We start from the raw sequence: 12,387 nt of genomic DNA on the forward strand, positions 1-12,387 counted from the left end.
CACACAGACACAAGCAGAGAGAGACACACACATAGACACACAGACAGACACACAGGCAGAAAGAGACTCACACAGAGACACACAGAGAGAGACACACACAGAGACACACAGACACAAGCAGAGAGAGACACACACATAGACACACAGACAGACACAGGCAGAGAGAGACACACACAGACACACACAGACAGACACACACATAGACACACAGACACAAGCAGAGAGAGACACACACATAAACACACAGACAGACACACAGGCAGAAAGAGACTCACACAGAGACACACAGAGAGAGACACACACAGAGACACACAGACACAAGCAGAGAGAGACACACACAGAGACACACAGACAGACACACATGTGGAGAGAGACACACACAGAGACACACAAACAGACACACAAGCAGAGAGAGACACACACATAGACACACAGAGAGAGACACACACATAGACACAGACACAAGCAGAGAGAGACACACACATAGACACACAGAGAGAGACACACACATAGACACACAGACACAAGCAGAGAGAGACACACACATAGACACACAGAGAGAGACACACACATAGACACAGACACAAGCAGAGAGAGACACACACATAGACACACAGAGAGAGACACACACATAGACACACAGACAGACACAGGCAGAGAGAGACACACACAGACACACACAGACAGACACACACATAGACACACAGACACAAGCAGAGAGAGACACACACATAAACACACAGACAGACACACAGGCAGAAAGAGACTCACACAGAGACACACAGAGAGAGACACACACAGAGACACACAGACACAAGCAGAGAGAGAGACACACACAGAGACACACAGACAGACACACATGTGGAGAGAGACACACACAGAGACACACAAACAGACACACAAGCAGAGAGAGACACACACATAGACACACAGAGAGAGACACACACATAGACACAGACACAAGCAGAGAGAGACACACACATAGACACACAGAGAGAGACACACACATAGACACAGACACAAGCAGAGAGAGACACACACATAGACACACAGAGAGAGACACACACATAGACACAGACACAAGCAGAGAGAGACACACACATAGACACACAGAGAGAGACACACACATAGACACACAGACACAAGCAGAGAGAGACACACACATAGACACACAGAGAGAGACACACACATAGACACAGACACAAGCAGAGAGAGACACACACATAGACACACAGAGAGAGACACACACATAGACACACAGACACAAGCAGAGAGAGACACACACATAGACACACAGAGAGAGACACACACATAGACACAGACACAAGCAGAGAGAGACACACACACAGACACACAGAGAGAGACACACACATAGACACAGACACAAGCAGAGAGAGACACACACATAGACACACAGAGAGAGACACACACATAGACACAGACACAAGCAGAGAGAGACACACACACAGACACACAGAGAGAGACACACACATAGACACACAGACACAAGCAGAGAGAGAGACACACACATACAGTGAGGGAAAAAAAGTATTTGATCCCCTGCTTATTTTGTACATTTGCCCACTGACAAAGAAATGATGAGTCTATCATTTCAATGGTAGGTTTATTTGAACAGTGATATACAGAATAACAACAACAACATCCAGAAAAACGCATGTCAAAAATGTTATAAATTGATTTGCATTTTAATGAGGGAAATACGTATTACGAGAACATGATGGGAGACTACATTTGGGGGCTGATTCGTGAAAGTGGTTGACAGTAAAATCGTAAATCTCGAAAAACGACTCACTTCTAAATATTTTGTAGTCTTTCACATATTCTTAGGATTTTTTTCGGTAAAGTCACGTAGGTAAAAACATAAAAAAAGTAAAAAAAATCACGACGTTTCGGAGGCAACACAAGCTTCCGTCTTCAGGTGGTACCGTCACAGCCACGACAGCTGTATCAAGTAAATGAGAGATTTCAGGAGTTACCAATGCGTTTATATAATGTTATTAGGTTTTTTCGGTAAAGTCACGTAGAAAGTAAAATAAAATAAAAACAAAAATCACGACGTTTCGGAGGCAACACAAGCTTCCGTCTTCAGGTGGTACCGTCACAGCCACGACAGCTGTATCAAGTAAATGAGAGATTTCAGGAGTTACCAATGCGTTTATATAATGTTATTAGGTTTTTTCGGTAAAGTCACGTAGAAAGTAAAATAAAATAAAAACAAAAATCACGACGTTTCGGAGGCAACACAAGCTTCCGTCTTCAGGTGGTACCGTCACAGCCACGACAGCTGTATCAAGTAAATGAGAGATTTCAGGAGTTACCAATGCGTTTATATAATGTTATTAGGTTTTTTCGGTAAAGTCACGTAGAAAGTAAAATAAAATAAAAACAAAAATCACGACGTTTCGGAGGCAACACAAGCTTCCGTCTTCAGGTGGTACCGTCACAGCCACGACAGCTGTATCAAGTAAATGAGAGATTTCAGGAGTTACCAATGCGTTTATATAATGTTATTAGGTTTTTTCGGTAAAGTCACGTAGAAAGTAAAATAAAATAAAAACAAAAATCACGACGTTTCGGAGGCAACACAAGCTTCCGTCTTCAGGTGGTACCGTCACAGCCACGACAGCTGTATCAAGTAAATGAGAGATTTCAGGAGTTACCAATGCGTTTATATAATGTTATTAGGTTTTTTCGGTAAAGTCACGTAGAAAGTAAAATAAAATAAAAACAAAAATCACGACGTTTCGGAGGCAACACAAGCTTCCGTCTTCAGGTGGTACCGTCACAGCCACGACAGCTGTATCAAGTAAATGAGAGATTTCAGGAGTTACCAATGCGTTTATATAATGTTATTAGGTTTTTTCGGTAAAGTCACGTAGAAAGTAAAATAAAATAAAAACAAAAATCACGACGTTTCGGAGGCAACACAAGTCTCCGTCATCAGGTGGTACCGTCACAGCCACGACAGTTGTATCAAGTAAATGAGAGATTTCAGGAGTTACCAATGCGTTTATATAATGTTATTAGGTTTTTTCGGTAAAGTCACGTAGAAAGTAAAATAAAATAAAAACAAAAATCACGACGTTTCGGAGGCAACACAAGCTTCCGTCTTCAGGTGGTACCGTCACAGCCACGACAGCTGTATCAAGTAAATGAGAGATTTCAGGAGTTACCAATGCGTTTATATAATGTTATTAGGTTTTTTCGGTAAAGTCACGTAGAAAGTAAAATAAAATAAAAACAAAAATCACGACGTTTCGGAGGCAACACAAGCTTCCGTCTTCAGGTGGTACCGTCACAGCCACGACAGCTGTATCAAGTAAATGAGAGATTTCAGGAGTTACCAATGCGTTTATATAATGTTATTAGGTTTTTTCGGTAAAGTCACGTAGAAAGTAAAATAAAATAAAAACAAAAATCACGACGTTTCGGAGGCAACACAAGTCTCCGTCATCAGGTGGGACCGTCACAGCCAGATTAGCTGTATCAAGTGATTTTTGTTTTTATTTTATTTTACTTTCTACGTGACTTTACCGAAAAAACCTAAGAAGATGATTCCTTGCAGTCACGAAAGCTTCAAATCTAGAATTAGTTTATATAATGGTTGGAGAAGGAGGTTTTTACCTACGTGACTTTACCGAAAAAACCTAAGCATATGAATCATTGCAGTCACGAAAGCTTCAAGTCTAGACTTTCACATGTGAACGAAAAGACACAAATTCGCCAGTTTTATCATTGAAAATAGGTACATTTGAAAATATCACTGCCCTGGTCGCAAAAGCAGAGTTTGGGGGGAATAATTGCCATGTTCTATACTTTTAGGCAAAAGCAATTACGAAATAACACTGCCCAGGAACAAACATTGTGTTACATAGTGTAATAAGCAGAGGTGGGACAAAGTCATTGTTATGCAAGTCCAAGTCGAGTCGCAAGTCATCAAATTCATGACTCGAGTCTGACTCGAGTCCAAGTCACATGACTCGAGTCCACACCTCTGGTAATAAGACGCCTGCTGCTGCTGTATATTTGGAGTCTGCGTCTCTCTCATCATCATCATCATCACGGTGGCTAGGAGATGTTGACTACCTCGCCTGGTGTACAGGAGGTCTGCGTCTCTCTCTCATCATCATCTTCACGGTGGCTATGAGATGTTGACTACCTCGCCTGGTATACAGGAGGTCGTGGGTTCGATCCCGACCCTGACGATGCCTGCTGCTGCTGAATATTTGGAGTCTGCGTCTCTCTCTCATCATCATCATCACGGTGGCTATGAGATGTTGACTACCTCGCCTGGTCTACAGGAGGTCGTGGGTCTCTGTGGTTCTGTTTGAGTCACCGGATCTCTGTGGGTCTCCGTGGTCGCGACTGGAAGTGAAAAAAAAACCCCACACAGACACACACACAGACACACACACAAAAGACAAAGATCCCCCGTATAGCCTTAACAGACTGTAGGGGCAAGTGCTGTTAGCGAGCACCTATGAAGGCCGGAACGGCACACGAGGGGGTGGGTGGCCAACACCACGCCCGACCGCCTTTGTCTCCCCAGTGGCGATGTTTACACACCGCACCAGGTACTCATTTGAGGCTGAGTCGACCTAGGGAAGGCCCAGGACCGGTTCAGATAATCGTCACTGGTGTTGGCCGTGAGCGGGAATCGAACCCGGGTCGCTGGGTTCATAGCGCAGCGTAGCGCTAACCACTACACCCACCGCTCCCCACACACAAACACACACGTATACACACACACACGTACACACACACGTATACACACACACGCGTACGCGCGCGCGTGCGTACGCACGCACGCGCGTACGCACGCACGCGCGTACGCACGCACACGCGTACACACGCACACACGTACACGCACACACGTACGCACACACGCATACACACACGCATACACACACACACGCATACACACACACACGCATACACACAGTCACACAACAACAACAACCGCCATTCTCCACTAAGTGGCGGTGACGTCACCACGACGCTTGTGCCAGGCCATGTGCACCTTGAGGCTGCCACGTGAAGTGTCGAACGCCCGCTGGCAGGAGGTCACGGGGCAGACCCAGCAGGTGCCACGGGTCGACTGACTGAGATGACCGAGATGACTGGCTGATGCACCACCTGTGCCCCCTACTGTGCCAACTCGCTGTGCTTTAGCCACCCGGCGCTCCGCTCGTTGTTGTGAGCGTCGCTCCTCCGCCCTAGGCCTCGGCAAGGTAAGGTAAAAGTTAAAAGGTAAAAAGCAACGAGGCTACCTTTACCCTACATTTTACCTTACCACAATACAATCACTCTACCCTTACCTTTTACCCTTTAGCAGGTAAGGTAAAATGTAAAACGCAACGAGCCCATCTTTACCCTACCTTTTACCCTTACCCCATACAAATGACCCGATTACAGGGTAATTAGTAGGGAACTACTACACATGAACAAGGTTTATAACAGGTAAATACTATAAGGTAGAGCGCTTTAATCATGTAGAATATTCTCGATGATTCCAATTTTACACGCTTTCTTTTAACTCACTCTGTCTGTTGTTGTTGTTATTGTTGTCGTATCCTCAAATCTTGAAACTCAATTTTAACCCACTTCCCTAATGTTGTAGTCGACTGCAAAACTTGGTATACGTATGTCACACTGATGACAATACTATATTCTATCATAAAAAATAATCTGTTTTTAAACATTATTTTCTATATGTGATGTGGCTCGAATTGTGCACGCTCAACTCACGTTGGCTGTGATGGCCACGGTCCCCCTTACGTTGTGGCAAGCTTCGGGGCCACTTCCTGGAGTCGTGGAGTTCAGACACCACTAGTACATTTCATAAAAGCGTGTTCTTAAATAAAGTTTGTTAAAATATTACTTGTTAAATGGAGGCCACGTAAATGCGCCAAAGAGCTTTTACCGGTAAGCAAGGCGCCGCATTTACCGGTTAATACTTCGCGCTACCTTTACCCTACCGGGTAATTCTTGCGAGCTACCTTTACCCTGTACCCTTTGCCTTTTGTGTGGTGAGGCCAAAGATGGGCGATTGCAGGGCTGCGCCTTGACCTTTCAAAAACAACGCTCAGCGCGTTATTTTCGTGGCAGCGCACGTGTGCGTTGACGTCGTGACCGCAACGTTCGGCGAACGTACGAGAAGGTTGAAGAGAGAGGAGAGGGGTGGGTGGGGTGGGTGGGGGGGGTGTGAGGTCACCGCTTTTCCTGTGTCAGGAAAAGTCTGGCCAGGCGCTTTCTGTGTGGTTTTGAACATTTATGTAATTCTCTCTTCTCTCGCTCGCTCGCTCTTGTTTTTTTCTTCCAATTCCTGATGGAAAATATTATAGAGCGTCAGCCGCGTGAGAAATGTTTTAATTCTACCCTGGTCACCTGTTTAGTTGAACATTCAACTATCAGCCTGGTGCCCTGTTTAGTAGAATATTCAATTATCAGCCTGGTGCCCTGTTTAGTTGAATATTCAATTATCAGCCTGGTGCCCTGTTTAGTTGAATATTCAACTATCACCCTGGTGCCCTGTTTAGTTGAATATTCAACTATCACCCTGGTGCCCTGTTAAGTTGAATATTCAACTATCAGCCTGGTGCCCTGTTTAGTTGAATATTCAACTATCAGCCTGGTGCCCTGTTTAGTTGAATATTTAATTATCAGCCTGGTGCCCTGTTTAGTTGAATATTCAATTATCAGCCTGGTGCCCTGTTTAGTTGAATATTCAACTATCACCCTGGTGCCCTGTTTAGTTGAATATTCAACTATCAGCCTGGTGCCCTGTTTAGTTGAATATTCAACTATCAGCCTGGTGCCCTGTTTAGTTGAATATTCAACTATCACCCTGGTGCCCTGTTTAGTTGAATGAGCGGGTGGGGGGGGGGTGGGAGGGTGAGCGAGGGGGGGTGAGCGGGGAGGGTGAGCGGGGTGAGCGTGGGGGGGCGTGTGAGCGGGGGGGTGGGTGACCCACACACTCACCCACATCTGGGGCAATTCACTAGCATGCATCCAATCAAAGCCTGACTCTGCTGATGCTGCTGATGAAACACTGAATGTGGAAACCGATGTCCTTGGCTGCAGGATCGCCATATCACCAGCTCAGCGAGCCCCTAGCCAGGCTGGAGGGTGCAGCTTGGAGGAGGGAGGGAGGGGGAGGAGGGAGGGAGGGAGGGGGAGGGGGAGGAGGGAGGGGGAGGAGGGAGGGGGAGGAGGGAGGGGGAGGGGGGAGGAGGGAGGAGGGAGGGGGAGGAGGGAGGACGGAGGGGGGAGGAGGGAGGGGGAGGAGGGAGGGGAGGAGGGAGGGAGGGGGTGGATGGAGGGAGGGGGAGGAGGGAGGCAGGGGGAGGGGGAGGAGGGAGGGGGGAGGGGGAGGAGGGAGGGGGAGGAGGGAGGGAGGAAGGGAGGGAGGGGGTGGATGGAGGGAGGGGGAGGAGGGAGGCAGGGGAGGGGGAGGAGGGAGGGGGAGGGGGAGGAGGGAGGGGGAGGAGGGAGGAGGGAGGGGAGGAGGGAGGAGGAGGGGGAGGAGGGAGGGGGAGGAGGGAGGGGGAGGAGGGAGGGGGAGGGGGAGGAGGGAGGAGGAGGGGGAGGAGAGGAGGGGGAGGAGGGAGGAGGGAGGAGGGAGGGGGAGGAGGGAGGAGGGAGGGGAGGAGGGAGGGAGGGGGTGGATGGAGGGAGGGGGAGGAGGAGGCAGGGGGGAGCGGGGAGGAGGTGAGGGGGAGGAGGGAGGGGGAGGAGGGAGGAGAGGGAGGACGGAGGGAGCGAGGGTGGGAGGGAGGGAGGGAGAGGGAGGGAGGGAGCGAGCGAGGAGGGAGGGAGGGAGCGAGCGAGGAGGGAGGAGGGGAGGGAGGGAGCGAGGGAGGAGGGAGGAGCGAGGAGGGAGGAGGGAGGGAGCGAGGGAGGGAGGGAGGGAGGGAGCGAGGGAGGGAGGGAGGGAGGGAGCGAGGGAGGGAGGGAGGGAGGGAGGGAGCGAGGGAGGGAGGGAGGGAGATAGAGGAGGAGATGGAGGATTGGGGTGGAGGTGATGGTGGTGTAGGGGTGGAGGTGATGGAGGAGGAGGGGTGGAGGTGATGGAGTGGAGGAGATGGAGGAGGAGATGGAGGAGGAGGAGAGGAGGAGATGGAGGACTTGGGGTGGAGGTGATGGTGGTGTAGGGGTGGAGGTGATGGAGGAGGAGGGGGTGGAGGTGATGGTGGAGGAGGGTGGAGGAGATGGAGGAGGAGGAAGAGAGAGGATAGAGAGGAGGAGATGGAGAGGAGATGGAGGAGGAGGGGGGAAGGAGGAGATGGTGGGGGAGGGGAGGGGGTGATGGTGGATGGAGGAGGAGGTGGTAGTAGCATGTGGGTCACTGCATCTCGTAAACACGAGGCCACATCCATCTCTCTCTTTCTCATTAAAGCGACCAAATAAAATCAGAGCCCTAGCGCCGTAGGGGAGTTTTTAAAGTTTTTTAGTTTTAGGTTTTGTAGTTTTCGAGTTTTTTTGGTTTTTCGAGTTTGTTTCCTGCAGATTTCCAGCTGGAATTTGAGAAATAAAAAAAGTTTACAGTCGCATACCGCACTGTGGGGGGCGTGGGGTGTGGTGGAATAGGATGGAGGTTTGGTGGGGGGGGGGGTAAAGTGGGTGGGGTGGGTAGTGGGTGGGTTGTGTGGGTGGGGTGGGTGGGTTGGGTGGGTGGGTGGGGTGGGTGGGTGGGGTGGGTGGGTCAGGTGGGTGGGTCGGGTGGTGGGTAGGGTCGGTAAAGTGGGTGGGGTGGGTGAGTAAGGTGGGTGGGTTGGGTGGGTGGGGTGTGTGGGTGGGTGGCAAGGTGGGTAGGGTGGGTGGGGTGGGTGGGTTGGGTGGAGGTGGGTGGTGGGTCGGGGGGTGGTGGGTCAGGTGGGTGGGGTGGGTCAGGTGGGTGGGGTGGGGTGGGTCAGGTGGGTGGGTAGGGTCGTTAAAGTGGGTGGGGTGGGTGAGTAAGGTGGGTGGGTGGGTGTGTGTGGGTGGGTGGGTAAGGTGGGTAAGGGTGGGTGGGGTGGTGGGGTGGGTGGGTTGGGTGGGGTGGATAGGGTGGGTGGGGTGGATAGGGTGGGTGGGGTGGGTGGGGTGGGGTGGGTGGGTAGGGTGGGTAAAGTGGGTGGGGTGGGTGGCTGGGGTGGGTAAGGTAGGTAAGGTGGGTGGGGTAAGTGGGTAGGGTGGGTAGGGAGGGTGGGGTGGGTGGGTGGAGGTCGGGTGGGTATGGTAGGTGGGTTGGGTGGGTGGGTTGGCTGGGGTGGGTAAGGTAGGTAAGGTGGGTGGGGTAAGTGGGTAGGGTGGGTAGGGTGGGTAAGGGGGTAGGGTGGGGTGGGCTGTGGGTATGGTAGGGTGCGGTTGGGTGGGTGGGTGCTTGCTGGGGTGCGGTAAGGAAGGTAGGTGGGTGGGGTAAGTGGGTAGGGTGGGTAGGGTGGGTGGGGTGGGTGGGGTGGGTGGGGTGGATGGGTGGGTGGGTGGGTAGGGTCGGTAAAGTGGGTGGGAGTGGGTGAGTAAGGTGGGTGGGTGGTGTGGGTGGGTGGTGGCTGGGGTGGGTAGAGGTAGGTAAGGTGGGTGGGGTAAGTGGGTGGGTGGCTGGGGTGGGTAAGGTAGGTAGGGTGGGTGGGTAAGTGGGTAGGGTGGTAGGGTGGGTGGGTGGGGTGGGTAAGGTAGGTAAGGTGGGTGGGGTAAGTGGGTAGGGTGGGTGGTGGGTGGGGTGGGTAAGGTAGGTAAGGTGGGTGGGGTAAGTGGGTAGGGTGGGTTGGGTGGGGTGGGTGGCTGGGGTGGGTAAGGTAGGTAAGGTGGGTGGGGTAAGGTGGGTAGGGTGGGTAGGGTGGCTGGTGAATGTGATACTAATTCTCACATATTTAAAGTAGATGCACCACGTCGACATTCACAGTTTCCGCTGCCAGTGCCAGGCTAGGTGCACCTTGAGGCTACTGGGCAGTGCCAGGCGAGGGTGCACCGTGAGGCTACTGGGGCCAGTGCCAGGCTACGTGGACCTTGAGGCTACTGGGGCTAGTTGGAGGCAGTCGCCCTCTAGCAACAACAGCGGAGGGTGGAGGAGCGACGCTCACAACAACGCGTGGAGCGCCGGGCGGAATAAAACGCAGAGCGAGTTGGCACAGTAGGGGGTTACAGCTGCACCTAGCCTGGCATAGCAGTCAACCCATGGCACCTGCAGGGTCTGTCCCGTGGCCTCGTCCTCCTGCACCTAGCCTGGCACAGCAGTCAACCCACTCACCCACCAACTCACTCATTCACTCATTCACCCACTCACCTACCCACCCAGACATCCACTCACCCAACAATTCACTCATTCACTCACTGCACCCACTCACCTACCCACACCAGACATCCACTCACCCCAACTCACTCATTCACTCATTCACCCACTCACCTACCCACCCAGACATCCACTCACTCCACCAACTCACTCATTCACTCACTCACAGCACTCACCTACCCACCCAGACATCCACTCACCCACCAACTCACTCATTCACTCACTCCACCCACTCACCTACCCACCCAGACATCCACTCACCCACCAACTCACTCATTGACTCACTCAACCACTCACCTACCCACCCAGACATCCACGTCGCCCACCAACTCACTCATTCACTCACTCACCCACTCACCTACCCACCCAGACATCCACTCGCCCACCAACTCACTCATTCACTCATTCACCCACTCACCTACCCACCCAGACATCCACTCACCCACCAACTCACTCATTCACTCACTCAACCACTCACCTACCCACCCAGACATACACTCACCCACCAACTCACTCATTCACTCACTCAACCACTCACTCGCTCAATTACGTACACGCTCACACACCCACTCACCTACCCACCCAGACATCCACTCGCCCACCAACTCACTCATTCACTCACTCACCCACTCACCTACCCACCCAGACATCACTCACCCACCAACTCACTCATTTACTCACTCGACCACTCACCTACCCACCCAGACATCCACTCACCCACCAACTCACTCATTCACTCACTCACCCACTCACCTACCCACCCAGACATCCACTCACCACCAACTCCACTCATTTATTCACTCACCCACTCACCTACCCACCCAGACATCCTCCCACCAACTCACTCATCTCACTCACCCACTCACCTACCCACCCAGACATCCACTCACCCACCAACTCACTCATTCACTCACTCACCCACTCACCTACCGACCCAGACATCCAATCACCCACCAACTCACTCATTCACTCACTCACCCACTCACACTACCCACCCAGACATCCACTCACCCACCACCACTCACTCACTTCACTCTCACTCACCCACTCACCTACCGACCCAGACATCCAATCACCCACCAACTCACTCATTCACTCACTCTCACCCACTCACCTACCCACCCAGACATCCACTCACCCACCAACTCACTCATTCACTCACTCAACCCACTCACCTACCCACCCAGACATCCACTCACCTCACCAACTCACTCATTCACTTCTCAGACCACTCACCTACCCACCCAGACATCTACTTACCCTACCAACTCACTCATTCACTCACTCAACCACTCACCTCACCCACCCAGACATCCACTCACCCACCAACTCACTCATTCACTCACTCACCCACTCACCTACCCACCCAGACATCTCACTCACCCACCAACTCACTCATTCACTCACTCACACCACTCACCTACCCATCCAGACATCCACTCACCCACCAACTCACTCATTCACTCACTCACACCACTCACGCTAACCACCCCAGACATCCACTCACCCACCAACTCACTCATTCACATCACTCACCCACACCTACCGACCAGCATCACTCACCCACCAACCCACTCATTTCACTCAGCTCAACCACTCACCTACCCATCCAGACATCCACTCACCCACCAACTCACTCATTTTACTTACTCACCCACTCACCTACCCACCCAGACATCCACTCACACCACCAACTCACCCATTCACTCATTCACCGCACCTCTCGACGCACTACGCCTACCCAGCCCACGACATCCGACTCACGCCACCAACTCACGCTCATTCACTCACTCACCAGCACGCACCTACCCACCCAGACATCACTCACTCACCAAGCTCACTCATTCACACTCGACTCTCACCACTCACCTACCGACCAGACATCACTCACTCCACCAACTCACTCATTCACTCACTCACCCACTCACCTCGCCACCCAGACATCCTCACCCACCAACTCACTCATTCACTCACTCACCCACTCACCTACCCACCCTAGCATCCACTCACCCACCAACTTACTCATTGACTCACTCAACCACTCACCTACCCACCCAGGACATCCACTCACGCCACCAACTACTCACTCATTC

Source organism: Lampetra fluviatilis, unplaced genomic scaffold (assembly GCF_964198595.1).
Source record: "Lampetra fluviatilis unplaced genomic scaffold, kcLamFluv1.1 SCAFFOLD_927, whole genome shotgun sequence".
In the NCBI taxonomy this organism is placed as follows: Eukaryota; Metazoa; Chordata; class Hyperoartia; order Petromyzontiformes; family Petromyzontidae; genus Lampetra; species Lampetra fluviatilis.